The sequence below is a fragment of the Molossus molossus genome, unplaced genomic scaffold (genome assembly GCF_014108415.1).
Source record: "Molossus molossus isolate mMolMol1 unplaced genomic scaffold, mMolMol1.p scaffold_m16_p_5, whole genome shotgun sequence".
Taxonomy (NCBI): domain Eukaryota; kingdom Metazoa; phylum Chordata; class Mammalia; order Chiroptera; family Molossidae; genus Molossus; species Molossus molossus.
Genome location: NW_023425388.1, coordinates 55,837,796 through 55,853,469, shown reverse-complemented (window position 1 = coordinate 55,853,469; position 15,674 = coordinate 55,837,796). Strand labels below are relative to the sequence as shown.

Below are 15,674 nucleotides of genomic sequence, written 5' to 3'. Positions count from 1 at the left end.
GTGGGAACTGAACCTGGGACTCTCTGGTCCACAGGTTGATGCTCAACCGCTGAGCCAAACTGGCCAGGGCAAAAGTTTTTAATGTTATCTGCTCATTTATTATCCCAATAGCAATTTGGCATTATTATTATAATATGAAATATAGGTATGGTGCATAGAGTAGTAGCTTATTATAAAAAGGATATCTTTCTTGCCCTGGCTGGTTTCGCTCAGCAGTTAGAGCGTCGGCCTGCGGTCCAGAGAGAATGGGGTTCGGTTCCCGCTAAGGGCATGTACCTCGGTTGCAGTTTGTCCCCGGCCCTGGTTGGGTCGTGCGGTTGGGAGTCAGCCACTCGATGTGTCCCTTTCACGTCGATGTTTCTCTGTCTCTTCCTCTCTCTCCCTCCCACTCCATCTGAACAAAAAATGGAAAAATGTCCTTGGGTGAGGATAAAAAAAAAAAAAAGATACCTTTCTTAAGACTTCTTAATTGTACTTGTTGGTCCTCATTCTCAAATCTATACTTATAAACAGGCTAAGGTTTTTAGTGTCTTATTTTTTTTTACAAAATAAAGAGACACGAGTGAAGTCCCTGCTATCTAAGATACATTATGTAAGAGTGGAAATGGAATTGCACAGGCCTCAAGTCTCAGATGAAAAATGCAGAGGGAAGTAATTGGCCACATTCCGAACTCTTTTGAGAGACTGATCCAGTCATCCAAAATGGAAAATGAAGTTTCTAAAACGCATTCCCCAAAGAGGCATGATTCATCTTGTGTGGCAGTAAATATAACTCTGAGCACTGTTATTTATTTCACTACTTCACTGGAGTCCAAGTGTTCTTATCTCTGCAAATCAGCCTCTCAAAAACACTTAAAGCCCGGCCCAGATGTTTACTCTGACAATCAGCTGTTCCTTGTTGTTGCTTTAATTCTCCATGTAGTATTGAGAGATCATCCTCATCTACCAGTCCTATACCTTCTGTCTAGCACTGTGTCCACTCTGGCTTTATTTTTTATGAACTCTTAGTTAATAAAAGTGATCATAGAGGTCGATTAGACCATATCATTGACTCCTTTACTAAAATTCACCAAAATTAGAATCCAGTCTTTGCTGAAACATCTCTAACCTTGAGGACTTTATGACTTCACTTTTACACTGGAGATGGTTTCTAGGCTCATCTTTTCCTCACTGGGCCACTTTTTGGGTCCTACTTCTGCAATCTGTAGTCACAGGGCACATATGTTAATTGCTTAGCAGGGCTCGGCACATAGCATTTTATCTAAAGTTGATGAATGTAGTAAGGATCAAATTAGTGTTTCTATTTCTGTTTATTGTATCTCTATCTCAGTCACTTTCCACACCCATATCTATCTATCTATCTATCTATCTATCTATCTATCTATCTATCTATCTATCTATATCTAATCTGTCATCGAATGATACCTGACACCTAGTCAAGGCTTTAAAATTGTTTGCAAAAATTATTATATGACACATTTTCAACTACTTGTTGAAAACATTTAAATATTATAAGACGTGATTGTGGTTTCCATGGGAGTATTAGCCAGTTCCAGTTTTTTTTTCCACAAGAAAGTTAATAAATATTACTTAATAAGTCAATGAACAAATAAACTGTACAATTACTAATTTTTAAAAATTGAATAAATCATTTGGTTTACCTCTTCTTTTTTTTTTCAGATTAGAAAATAGAAATCTAGAGTCTGGATTTTGTTTATGTCTTCATCACTTAGAGCTCACTCTTTTGTGTGTGTATATATGTGTATGTGCACATATATATCTCCTTAAATGTGATATTATAATTACATACAAGTGGTTTTTAAAATTATTTTTTGCCCTACTTAGCCCTTACTGAATGCTAGTTGACTCGGGCCACCAAGAAATCATTCATGGTTAGTATGCATTGGTCTCCATGTGCCAGAAATTCTCTGAAATTGCTTGAATTTAAAACACTGATTAATTCTCCCTCTGAAATTGGACTCTGGTGGATTCAACTAGCTTACCTGACTTTCTGATATACAATGAACCTACAGAAATGTATTTGTTTTCATTGACTTTACCTTTGGCTAGTAATAGTCTTGGTCAGTATTAAGTTTCAATGAGTGACTTGAACTAGATCCATGACATGCTGAATCCCTGCTAAGTGCAGCCATAATACAAGGGGACCAAGATAGTGTTCCTGTCAGAGCTTTCGTTCTATGTGCTTTTACTTCCATCTGGTAGGGAATTGCATACTGTTCTAAAAGGTTTTCCCTCACTAATATTGACCCGTTAGGCCCTCCTTACAGGTGCATTTTGCCTCTACTAATTCCCCCTCCCTTGCTGGCCTCAAACTTTTAAAAATAAAGTTCTCCCCATCTCTGCCTCTCGTTACCTTACATTTCAGACAAATCCCTACTTCCCAGTTTCACTGGCTCCACTCACCATTGATGCCTTTGGGTGGCCTCCATCTGTGCCTAGTCCTTTCGTCACACATCCACTAAAAGGTCTTTTCTAAAATGTCTCATTCTCTGCTTACACAGAGGGAATTTCTTTGGCCAGGTTTTTGGTGGTCAGCATAATGCCTCTCAGAAAAACAATCCCAATCTTAACTGGGTGTTGAGGTGTGTTTTTATGTACGTACCTCCTGGAGGGGGCAGGAATCAGAAGATTAGGGCTTCTCTAACAGATGAATGTGTACCGGAGTCCCCAGTTATTTTGTCTTCTAACATATGACAGAGATTGTAGAAACAAAAACATGCATCCAAGGAATGTTTCTGACTGTGCATTTTTGTATGCATTGTTTTTATTTATGTTCCAGAAACTTTCATTCTTGTAATGTCATTGGAGTTACGTACGATTCCAAGGAGGCTGATCAGATTAGTGTACTTATCACTTGATTAGAAATATAGTAAGTTACTCAAAGGGGACAAGAGTCACTAAGACCAGTGTCTGATCTAAGATTTAGGTATTTTATACCTCAGCATCCTTTCTCTCCTTTGTCTGAAAAATGGAATGTTCCATTGCTTGCAGTCGTTTAGGATTTCTATTTAAAAGTTTTACTTATTTGTTGTGTTGTTTTTTCATTCGAGGCCAGAATATTAGCTGGGGTGTGTGTCTGGAAGGGTGAATAATGTTCTTTGGAGATGTGGGAGCTGGTTGTAGAGAGTCTGGCTCAGGAAGTGGGAGGGAAACAGAGAAAGGGCAATTCAACCCGTATTTCTGGGAAGAAAAGTGAAAAAGAAAGAATCATATCTCAGCTTAAAATTTTGTTTTTATATTTAGCTTTTTCAGTCTAAATGAGAATTAAGACTAAATTTTCATTTTTCTCTTGTAATCTGTAGTGGCGCCTATCATCCTAAGTATCAAGAGATGGGGGAAGGGGGATGAGAAACATCTGTAACAAAAACAAATTAAAAAAAAAAAAAGAGAGAGAGAGAGAGATGGCACAGAAGAGTGGCAGTAGGAAATAGTGGTATACCCTGTGGGAAAGTGATCCGAGGATTTTATTTAAAATAGTTCAGTGTTTTTGAGATCTCTGCCCATATGTCTTCACTATTCATTTTTATCCTTCCTTCCTTCCCTCCCTCTATCCTTTTCTTCCTTTCTTCTTATCTATTCCTTGTTTTTTCTACATCCCCCCCAACCCTTCCTTTCTTATTTTTAGTATTTATTTGATAGAAATGCATTGAGCATGTGTTAAGTATGAAGTGAGAGAGGTGCTTGGGAAGACCGTGTAACCCCAGGAAGGATATGAAGCGTGTGCTCTCGGTGCAGCTTCTAGTCCGGCAGGGTAGACATTCAGGCTGGAGTCTGCCACATTCTCAGTGAGGAATAAGCAATGCTCAGGTTTCAAAGTGGAATACTGGGGTTACAGAATGGAGAAGATGTTTTAAAACTTTGGCCTGAAAACATAGTTTCTATCAATAAGTCCTACTGATTTGAGTCTGGGAAAATTCTGGCCATTGTAATCTGTTCTCAACTGTATAAAAGATTATATTATTGTTCCATACAAACTATGGTATATGTGAAAATATATACCATACCTTTTAATATTAAAAATCACCATATACAAATGGAGTTGAGGGTGACATGAGAAACTGACTACTGTAGGTCCCTTAATCAAAATCTCTAGTCCCCTCCTTCCTATGCAGGAGAGCACATTGGTGTTACGATTCAAAAAAGATGCTCTGTTTAGAACAACTTATGAGAAGCTATGTGTTTGGCAGGACTACTTAATCAAACATTACAAGGACTAAGTCTCTATTTGTATTTATGTGTGGAAAGGGAGGGTATTAACTTCAGGGAATAATGGAGAGGTTTTATGGGGAGGAGACAAGTGAAAGCAAAGTGAATAATTAAGGTCCAATATGGAATGTACAAAGCTTGAGGATAAACCTCATACATGCACAGATTTGTCAAAAAACTGGAGGGTTAAGAAGTTACTATGCAAGACTCATTGGACGTGTGCATTTTGAACTCTACCACTCATTGCTTTGGGGCCATTTAGCAGGAGTGATAACTCTCTCCCATTTAACGACCCCTCAAGCTCTAATGGTAGTAAATGGTGGAAGAGAGTGGTTATAATTATTATTTTTTGAATGCTTACTACATGTTTGAACTGTATAAATTTATTCATTCAATCTTCACAGCAACTTCCGAAATTACATTTTAGCACTATCTTCCTTGGACAAAGGAGGAAATAAAGATGAAGTGACTTACCCAAGATTACCCATATGGGAAATTAAGCTATTAACTGTATTAAATACCAATTCTCTATAAAAAGACAATGCCAGTTAATATTTATTCATGTGGTGCCTGGTAGTTTCAAAGGCTTTGACATCCACCATCATTTACGATTCACACAGAATCTCTGGGAGGTATGTTTGGTCAGATTATTTATCCCTTTTTATTTTTTTTCAACATCAAAAAGTGATTTAATTAATGTTTTTTATATTTGGGCTATGACTTCATGCTTATCTTCTTAAATTTTCAAAATTAATTTAAAGAAAACTATCATGTATTAGAACATCTGGATAGTAAGTGATAAAACTAATATTCACTTCAGGACTACTTACTCCAAAACCTCAGTACAGTCCGCTGCACTTTGATGTCTGTGCATAATTTAAACCCACGTGGACGAGTCTAATTTTAGGCAACTTTCCAATCACATTGGCTAAAATCTAATAGTTTCTGGTGCTCGGGAATGTCAATTTCAGCCTCTCGGTAATTATCTTATACATTATACAATCTTCACTGGAGTTGCCAGATAAATGAGATGTCACTGCACTTAACGGCAAGAATCAATGCTGTGGGCTGCCATTGGTTTCATCTGTTGCTAGGAGGAGTTGCCATCTCTCAGTAGCTGCCAGCCAGGCAGGCTTTTCTGAGTGGAGCTGAGCCCAGGTTGACAGTAGCTGGAAAAGGAACGTGTCCTAACCTGGCAAGGACATCCTTCAAGTTGATGTTTTTGTCAACGAGGCTGACAGAATCCCCGATTTTGATGCATTCCATTGTTTTTCACGAAGCCTATTTTTATTTTCCCTTTCTTTTTGTTTAATTTGTTTAGTTGCTGACAGACCATATTCATGCACCTTACAAAAGAATAAGTAAATTCTAATTAGCATCTGAAATGCAGAAGAATTTGGTTCCAGCTCTAGTGGGAGAGTGATATATTGTTTGATTAAAAGAAGAGCTATTTCTTTTAAATAAGGGTACACATCATTCTCCTGGCAATTACAAAAGAGAGTTTAAAATGTTCCCGTTAGGATTTGGATGAAAGAATAAGAATTGTTTGATTTGGATGGCTTCCCATGTTTAAAATCCTGTTTATCTGCAATGTGACTGAAATAGATGCTGGGGAAGGAAAAGCATTATGTTCATTCTTCTGCTTCTTGCATATACATATCATGATCTGTCTGCTTGGCTTGTTCTTCACCCTGCTTAGTTAACTCTGCCACACTTACTAAGAGCAGGCTCCAATGCAAGACTTGTGGCAAAATTCTCCACACGCCCATACCTCTATCACTGCCACTTATCTGCTCCCTTTTTTGTGTCCTCAAAATGCTTTGTTTATATTTGTATTTTGGGACTTATAATAGTGAGCTCTCTTTATAGTCACCAGGTCCTGTGTGGCCATTTCCATTACTAAGCTGTTGAATGTTTAAAGGTTCACAGACCGTATTTTATCCACTTTAAAATTCTCAACACCTATTACTTTCCCTGGACTTAGTAAACACTCCTCGTTAAACCCTCAACACCAGCCCCAAGTGTTTAGTGAATTAGCAAGTGGACATTACAATGGCTCGTTCTCCTTCATCCTCACCCACCTCGATGCAGATCCCTTTCAAGCCAGACCTAAAAGGAAGAAAAGTCACAATGATACCTTTACTCTCTGTTATATATTAACTGCTTCCAATCATGGTGTCAGTCAGAGGTGCTGGAATGTTCTCTAATGACAGAGTCTGGGAAATGGAGCACAGTCTGTTGAAACTGGAAGAGATGTCAGAGTCACTTGGCCGACTTGCTCTTTGACAGATAAACAAGGCCCAGAGGAGTGCAATCTGCCCCCAGGCCACTGTCCAGAGTGCTGATGGCTGAGCTGCGCTTCAACCCCCAGTGAACGTTCCTTTAGATTGTTTTTCTTTCCCACACCGTTGGTCCTGCATCGCAAGTGTTGCCCTTTACTTACTTCTGTATCCTCCATGGCATGTTCCACGGTCCCTTTTGGATTCTCAGTTAATATTGAAATGAAATAGGGTTTCTCGTATTCTCTTCATCACATTCTCTTTATTATAAAGGGTATGAGAGAGAAACGTTAGCTCTGCTCTGGAGACTGAACGAAAGAACAGTTTACCCAGTCTCCAATTCAAGGATTAGGAAGCATGATTTTGCTTCTTTATCCTTGTTTCTTTCCCTGTTCCCGTTCTTAGTTGCCTTCTGCTCCTTTACTCTCTTTTTCTCTTCTCAGGATGAAACATCTACCCTTTCTTATGAGGCTGACAGGTATAATTTTTAAAAGAGTAAGAGGCATTAGCCATTTTATCTTCCAACCCACTCTTCCCCTTACCTGGAACATCCCTCTCTCCACTCTGCCAAGCCCATTCCTGCTCATCTCCAGGTGACAGCCTTAGTTCCACTCACTACCAGGCTATACAGTGCCCTCTACCAGGCTATACAGTGCCCTCTTGCCTCAATCCTCTCTTCCTCCATAGTGCTTATTATAATTTTGAATGCTTAATTCTCTGTGCTTATTCACTTAATGCTTGTCCTTCCAACTAGACTGTACATTCCACAATATATTGTTTGCTTTCTTTTATAGCATTAGATATCCATCACAAGTACATGGTACCTGATATATAACAGGTGTTCAATAAAATTTTATTTAATGAATTAGTGAATGAATGAATTAATTAAGCACATATTTTTAGCTCTTGTCTATCTTTGCCTAGTGGCTTTTTATTCTTTATTAACTTTAGATGGAGAGGAAGGGAGAGGAAGAAAAAGAGAGAAACATCGGTGAGAGAGAACATCGATTGGCCTCCTCCTACATGCCCCCCACTGGGGATTTGGCCCACAACCTGGACATGTGCCCTGACTGGGAATTGAACTGGTGACCTCTTGGTGCATGGGTCAGTGCTCAACCACTGAGCCATACCAGCCAGGCGCCTGGTGACTTTTTCGTGGGACCTTGTTCCTTTAAGACTGAACTTGCAAGATAAGAAGAGCACTAACTGTGCTTCCCTGAGGCTTGTCCTAGAAGAATTTCACTCCCTGCCCAGGGATTACTTTATCTTTGCTTAGTTCTATTCTGTCCCCTTTCTGATATCACAAACACCTTTTTTATTGCCCTTAGTTTTTTTCATGGTAAAAATTTAGAACCCTATTTCTTTGTATTTTCAATATCTCACCTTATTTTCCTTATGGACAGTGAGTTTTCTTATCTCTTTGGCTAATGTATTTGGCATGCTCTCACGTTAACTAACTCCTGGACACCGTTTAGGGATTCTTAATCTTTTTATGCCATGGATCTTCTTGGCAGCCCTGTGAAGCCTGCGGGTTTCCTTTTCAGAATAATAATTTTTAATGCAAAAATAGAAAATAAAAAAGATTAAAAGGAAACCAACTATACTGAAATATAGTTATCTATAACTCTCAGGTCTCATGATTGTCCCTAGAGAAAACCTGATTTGACCAAAATTGACTTCCACCCCATTCCCACACTCTAACCTCAGGCACAGGTAGAAGGTGGATAGATGGGTTGTCCAGGATTGTCATATTGTTCAAACCTGTTTGGACCTCTGTGTTTAAGTGAAAAATTGAGGTAATCTGTCAGGTAACCTTCCAAACAACTCTTGTTAAACCTTAAATAGCCTTTAATAGTTAGCCTCACTGAGGGAGATGTTTTAGCAGATATCTAATTTGGGTCTAAAGTTAGTTACCCATGAGTTTATTGACATTTAAAGTGGATCAATATAATTTCATAAGTACCACTGGTGGCAAGGGCAGGGAAGGGAGCTGCCATGTGTTTGAGGACTTAAGATTTTCCAGCCCGGAACACTCAGTCTGCAGGTGCTAATAGTAGTGGTACTGGTGCCTTCCTGAGCCAGTCCTGGAGGGCCAGAGAGGACTGGCTGTGCTCCCGGAGGATTTGCTAGGGTTCCCATTGGTTTTGTGAGAGATGAACATAAACCATAGAGAATATAGGCCCCAGTGGGACAAGCAGTCAGTGCATGGAAGAAAAATAAAGAGCATCTTTGTGATGGCAATACTGAAATTAAGACTTCCCAATAAGGAAATATCCCATAGAATCAGTGTATCTGTGGCACGTTGGAAGGGACCTTAGTCTTGGAGCTGAAAGGGTCAAGTTCAAATACTAACTCAGTTCTTTGTGCCTCGTACATTGCACAGAGGGCACCATTTAAAATTTCATTGGACATTCCAGTCGTTTGCGTTGTCTAAAGTCACCCTTACTCTCTTCAGATTGTAAACTCATCAGGGAACAATTAAGTTAATTTGCATTTATTGAGCTCTGACAATGTGTCAGCACTGTTAAGGCCTCCTTTTAGGAACTGTGCTGTGTCCTGCATCATGCCTAGGGCAAAATTAAACATTCAGTGTGTATTTAAAGAATTCCCGGGAACCCTTTGCCATGTTTCCATATAAGTAATCATGGTGCCCTTCACCTATTCTTTCAGCCTTATATTTGACAGGATTAAATCCCCCCAATTTTTATACACTCTACATTAGAGGGGAAACAATCTGAGGAATATTTAGGAGATATGGAAGAATAAGTGGTATCCTCAAGCGCTATACAAGCATACATTTACATAGAACCAATTTGTATGATAATCACAAGCCATTCTCATCCAGAATTTCTCAGCAACATGAATCCAGTTTAAATTTACAGCATGTAGTAAGAAATGATATTATTTAAGCTATAAATTCCCTCAGATTGATGGGAACAGGAAAACTGTTCCTACAATCGACCTTCCCTTAGTCTTCAGTAAACTCCCCCAATTTCTTCTGCCCATCAGAACCATTTTCATCCAAAATGCAAGGAAAAACAGCCTCTTCAGTGGAGCATTGTTCTGAATGTCACCAAATACAAATATTTGTTCCTTCTCTTGTGCTCCCATCCCTCAATTGTGGTCCTTAATCATCTTTTTTCATTTACCTGTCTATCTCTGGATAATTATACACTCCATGAGATCAAGTGACAGATTTTTTTTTTTTTTTTTTGCTAAATCATCTAGTTCAGTAACTTGCAAGTACAGTGCTCAGTAATCGTAGAGTAATGAACGAAGAAACAAACAAGTGAGTGAAGCTGAAAGAATATTAGTTCTTTATCCAATGCGAACTTTGGAATGACACCTGGGCTCCTTGTGCTGTGTACTGCTTTCTGTCTGGACACCTATCCTATGGTGAACTTGTGTCTGTGGCCACAGTGCTGAGGTCTATGTTATTGATTTTCAACCAGCATGCTGCAAAAAATTTTAAACATGCAGCACCTGACTAGTCAGGGCACTGACCTCTTTTCCTTTAGATTGTCCAATTAAAAAAATTAAAAAATGACCACAGCTAGTACAACAATAGCTGTCTGGTGTGAATGAGTCATGATTACACTTTTTTTTTTTTTGCTAGATTGGCAAAAAAAAAAAAATTTATACATATCTATCTATCTATCTATCTATCTATCTATCTATCTATCTATATTGGTGTGGCACAGAATTTTAGTAAATAGTTTATATGTGCCATGTGATAAAAAAGGTTGCAGATTGCTGGTCTAAGTAATGATAACGTTTATAAATGTCCTCTCAATGTTAAAGAATATGTATCCAGTAAATAGGGATTCTTTCAGTTTTTGAGAATGTATGAAAAAATCTGTGGCTTTTAAAATGTTAGCACTCAAAGTATAGAAGTGACGTTTTGAGAATCCAGTGGGCTTAAAGAAAACAGTGTGACGCCGCTATCAGTGCCTAAAAAATATTAGGACTGTGAATCGTATCAACAGAGCCCTGCTGCGTGGGGCATGCCAGGGACTATTTCAGTCTGAAATGACAACTCCTACATGGCCTCATCCAAACCATTTCTTGTTTAGAATCCTCTGTTTTATAATCTCCCTCCCCCCCATAAATGAATATTCTGAGGATTAATTACTGTAAAGCACTTTGCAAATGAAAGACCTGTATAATTTCTAAGTGGTGTTGCTACGTTGGGGGTGATGTGCCAGTGAAGTATTGACTAAAGCCCCCGTTTGCTGAAGCCCGCGCTCCTTATTAGACTCCTGCTGTAGAACAGTCCCTCTGGGGAGTCTCATCCATTCTTTTCTTTAGATATGTGAATTGGCAATTAAAAATAATTATATTGCAGTACTCCTTGTGATGCCAGTTAGGAAATCTGAAGTGAACAACGTGGTATGTGGTCTTTGAATTTTAATTACCAAAGAGCACACTCTTCTCTTCCCTCTTCAGAGGGTTGCATCTGAACCGGTGTAGCAATGCAAAATCTTGCTTTTTTTCCCCCTTTCGAAAATGGTTGCTTTGTAGGATATTTTCAGGAACATGAATGAAACATTCCTGAGTTTGTGGACTATCACTCAGATTGCAGAATTCTAGCCAAATTGGTTTCTTTTTCTTTTCTACTTTTTAAAGCAGGCATACCTTTATATGCATTGAGTTAATACTTGGTGTTTCATAGCATGTGCTGGTAGAAGGGATAGTAAAAGATTAGTAATATCCTTGTTGTGCCCAACAGAAGCCTAGATAATTAAACTTGCACAGAGCCATTTGAAAGAGGTTAGGCTATTTCATTTTGGGCCATTCTGCTGATTACCTGGATTTTATTCTATTTGTAAACCTGCATGTAAGCCTGTGTTCTCTGGTTTGGGCTAAGAGCTGTCCAAGAATAATGATATCAGTGGCAATGAGATAAGAGGATTAGACTGTGCCACTCCAAATCTCCTTCGTGTTTCTTTTCTGAAATGTAAGGTTTGGACTGTAAAGATTTTTTTCTTTTGTTTTCATATATGAATGCATCAAATTTGCATCAGATTTTTAAGTGATTATAGATGCATTTTACAAAATTCTAGAATTTGTCTATGTGCTAGATTTGAAGGCATATAATGTTCTTTATAAAGAACTAAACAATCTATTAAACTGATAAAATAAATATTAATCTTTTTGTTTGAGATTTTATTTTCTTATTAAATCACGACAATTTTTGGAGATTTGTTTTAAAAGTAGAATAAAAAAAGGTATGTATTGCAGTGTTTTTATAACCAAACTTGTATTGGAATGGCTGTCAGACATGGGTTGTTTGTGACAAAAATACACTCTGTACAAAGTCTTGATGTTAGCGAATATTTTAGGGAAGAAGTGATTTGATTTTATAGTAAATTGCTTATTATTAAAGAGCAAATCTAGATTTATCTTTAAAAATATTCTGTCAAACAACCATTTTTGGTTGGTATATTTTACTGTAATTTCTTGTTGAAACACTTCACTAGCATTTACTCAGTAGCGTCCTTGCTATGACTATTTGCACTGCTCTTACTTGGAGAGAAAATTAGGGAAGAAATGTAGACATTCATCTGATCCATCCACATTTGGTATTCTGTCTTTTGTTAAACTAAACAGTAATCAGTTTTTATTTTATTTTAAATCTTACCTCTGTTGATCACTTCTACCAAAAAAAAAAAAAAGGCATCTGAAGTCTGTAGAGTCATAGGTCAGTGATTATATTTGGGTGAGGTCAGGGGAGAGGCTTACCATACAATTGATGCCATTGGTTATTCGAAAGTGGTGGCCTTTCTGGTTTCTAGTTCCAGTTCTGCCACTGATCCAGGCCATTGTCAGAAGGCTCTGGGCAGGGTTCTCCTGGGAAGGTTTGCCTTTGTAAGCCAGAGAGAAGGAGTGTGAGCTGGCAAGACAGCAAGGGATGAAGGCAGGGTTCATGCCACGCACCTTCTGCATCCTTTTGAGTCTCAAAGCCCAATCATTTTGTGTCACTGGACCCAATATACTTACATCTGCACAGACCACTAATCTTTGCAGGATATTTAACCTGTTCGATTCCACTGGTATTATTTGAAGATAGGGCCCCATGGCCAATATTTTGAGGGTCTGTATCCCAAGAAACCAAGTTGTTTGATGACTTCCTTGTTCTATATGCCCAAAGGAGTCCTCTTAAAAGGGTAAAAAGATGTGTTTATGGAGAGATACTGTATTTTATCTGGCAGTAGTTACCCAGCCTGATTAAGGTTCACTTGCCCTTATCCATTTGAAAGATTACTTACTCTTGCTTATCTCATTTGTTTATTTAATAGTTAAAAAACATTTACCTATCTAGTTATTACTCTATCCCGATTGAAATACATTGGAAAAAACAGAAAAAAAATCACTCTAAATATTCAAAAGAGAAATCATGATATCTTTGTATGGGATTTCTTATACTTTACTGATAAGTGAAGAAATTATTCTGCTGTCATGTGACCTGATATCTGTAGTCCTACCAACCTAAGTTGTCTTATTTCTTTGTCTAAGGAGAAAGGAAGCTCCATATTAAAAACGGAGAAAGAAGTAAGAGTGACATCAGCAACAGGAGTGAGAGCTCAGAGAAGGCAGCGGGCCCAGCCAGTGCGGCTCAGTGGTTGAGTGTCGACCCATGCACCAAGAGGTCACCAGTTCAATTCCCAGTCAGGGCACATGCCCAGGCTGTGGGCCAAATCCCCAGTGGGGGGCATGCAGGAGGCGGCCAGTCGATGTTCTCTCTCATCATGTTTCTATCTCTTTCTTCCTCTCCCTTCCTCTCTCTCTAAAATCAATAAAGAAAAAAAAATTTTTTAAAGAAAAGAAAAGGCAGGTGTATGTTAAACATATATTACAAAAACTTCTACAGAAAAAAAGAGTGTGTGAAAGCTGCAAATACCTCCAAATGTTTATTTAATCATAAGTAGCAATTCAGTGTATTACATTCCTGAGAGGTCCAGTTTACTAAGGCTTTACTCAACTAAATTGTTCTCTTCTAAATCTCACAGGCTTTGGCACTTCTGCTTGATACAGGAGGTCTCAAACTGGTGGCACATCAAAGCAGTAGAATTGCTCCTAAATCAAAGTGGAATTGAAGATCGGGGACACAGTGATCAAAAGATGCATTGTTTTATTTTAGAGAACCCTTTTCAGTTGCGTTAGAATCCAGCAGTAGAGAGAGGACTAAAAAGTCCGAGACACTTACACTTCTCTTGTCTTCAAAAATTGTAACAAGTAATTTGTTATATAATTTTCTTTCATATCCCAAGAGAAAGTGTTTTTTCTCTTCCACAACCTGCCTTTATTTTTCCTTCAGAAAGCATCACATGGACTCAGAATTAGATTAACCAGAGAAAATGTTGATCTACTGAATGTCTCTCCCCCACTTTCATCCCTCCTTATCCATGGAAGAAATCCACATGAATTCTGAAAGTTTGATCAATAACTGACTTCTTTAGAAGTCAGTTATTCAATGAGTGTGTGTGTGTGTATCACACACACACACACACACACACACACACATACATGTTGTTGTTAATCCTCACATGAGGATATTTTTCCATTAATTCTTAGACAGAGTGGAAGGGAGGAAGGGGGGGGGAGGGGAGAGAAACATCAATGTGAGAGAGACACATTGATTGGCTGCCTCCCACATGACCCCGAACCTGGGCCAGGGATTGAACTTGCAACCCAGGTACATGCCCTTGCTGGGAATCAAACCTGAAACTTTTGGTCCACAGGCCGATACTCTAACCAATGAGCAAAAACAGCTAAGGTCATATATATGTTTTTAGATAGATGGAGAGAGCCAGTTAGAGACAGAGAGAGAGGGAGAAAAAGAGAGAGAGAGAGAGAAGGAGAGAGAGAGAGAGAGAGAGAGAGAGAGAGAGAGAGAAGGAGAGAGAGAGAGATTGAATTTATAAACCAAAAAATTGTTTAGACCTTTAAACTAGTTCCCCCTCAGGCCTCTCCTGTGGCTCACCACAGACTCTGTTCTTACGCTGACCATACAGACAGAGGGGGCAGAGTAACCCACCCCTATATACCCCAGCCCATGCCATTTGACTGGTCCATGTTGTAAATGGGGGACATGGAAAGAAAAAAAAAAGATAAAAAGGGGAAAAAAAGGCAGGGGAAAAGAAAAACATTTCCCCATGTTTACCTCACTACCTTGGACATTAGGTCAATTGTATAATATTTGAATAAATGAATTATATGCTTTTTTTCTTTAATATTCCCTGTTATTTATTTCCTTTCCCAAAAAAATTGGAAAAGAAAGATGACTCAGTGGAACATACTGTTTTCTGTCTGTGACTGTTTGATGCCAGATGGGTCTATGAACACTGAAGAAAATATTGGTTGGTGTCCTTGATACTGTGCCCGACATGGCACATCTGGAAAGAAACCCGTGGTTTGACTCGTCGGGTGAATGTGTGGACAAGGCAATCCCTTAGAAAGTCTCTGTTGTCGTGCTGAACAAATTTCTAATTTGGAGCAGTGACAGTGAGTGGTTTGAAGTTAGCGTGGGTATTTCCACAATTTGGTGTCAATTTTAGTCATTTTCGTATTTTGGTGGGGTGTACCTGCACATATGTTGCGCTCTGACTGTGAAATCACATTCCGTGGCCTTCCTATTTCCATCTAAAGGGGATTTGAATTGGGTTAGATACATGGTTCCAATGCTAATTTGATACAAATTTTGTCGACCATAGCACACTTTGCTTTTATGAGGACTTTGGGAAAATACTTTTTTGCTTTGAAGATTCACAGTCTGTTTCTTCAGGAGTGTACTGTCAAAGGTTATATAATATTAGTACTTTGTGTTAAAACTTGGAAAGAGTATATTTCCATGGCTAGTTTATTTCTGTTTTTATTTTCTGTTACTCACTTCCAGGGTTTCTCACTTATATGCCTATTAATATGTACCTTTTGATCTGTATTAGTAAGCCAGTACTTCCCAGAGTATTTATTTGAAGAAAAAGTCATATTTGTAGGGTAATATCCTGGAACACTCCTTACTATAGTGCTAATTAAAAGAAAAAGTAATACCCACAAGATTCCTAAACTCATGTCCACAGAAAAATTAATAAATTAAGAGTGTTTCATATGCCCAGATATTTTTAGATATTCTTAATATCCCCAAAGCTCTCCTATCAATGGTATGAA

General features: G+C 38.4%; 1 protein-coding gene and 1 non-coding gene across 3 annotated transcripts in view; both read left to right on the top strand.

The window, feature by feature from the left end:
- Nucleotides 1–15,674, top strand: part of FGF12 (fibroblast growth factor 12) — a 509,997-nt gene that overhangs the window by 358,953 nt on the left and 135,370 nt on the right. The gene's annotated exons all lie outside the window — the stretch shown is intronic.
- LOC118618019 lies at nt 14,472–14,602 on the top strand. The gene has a single exon (XR_004956962.1). It is a non-coding gene; the product is annotated as a small nucleolar RNA SNORA51 (small nucleolar RNA).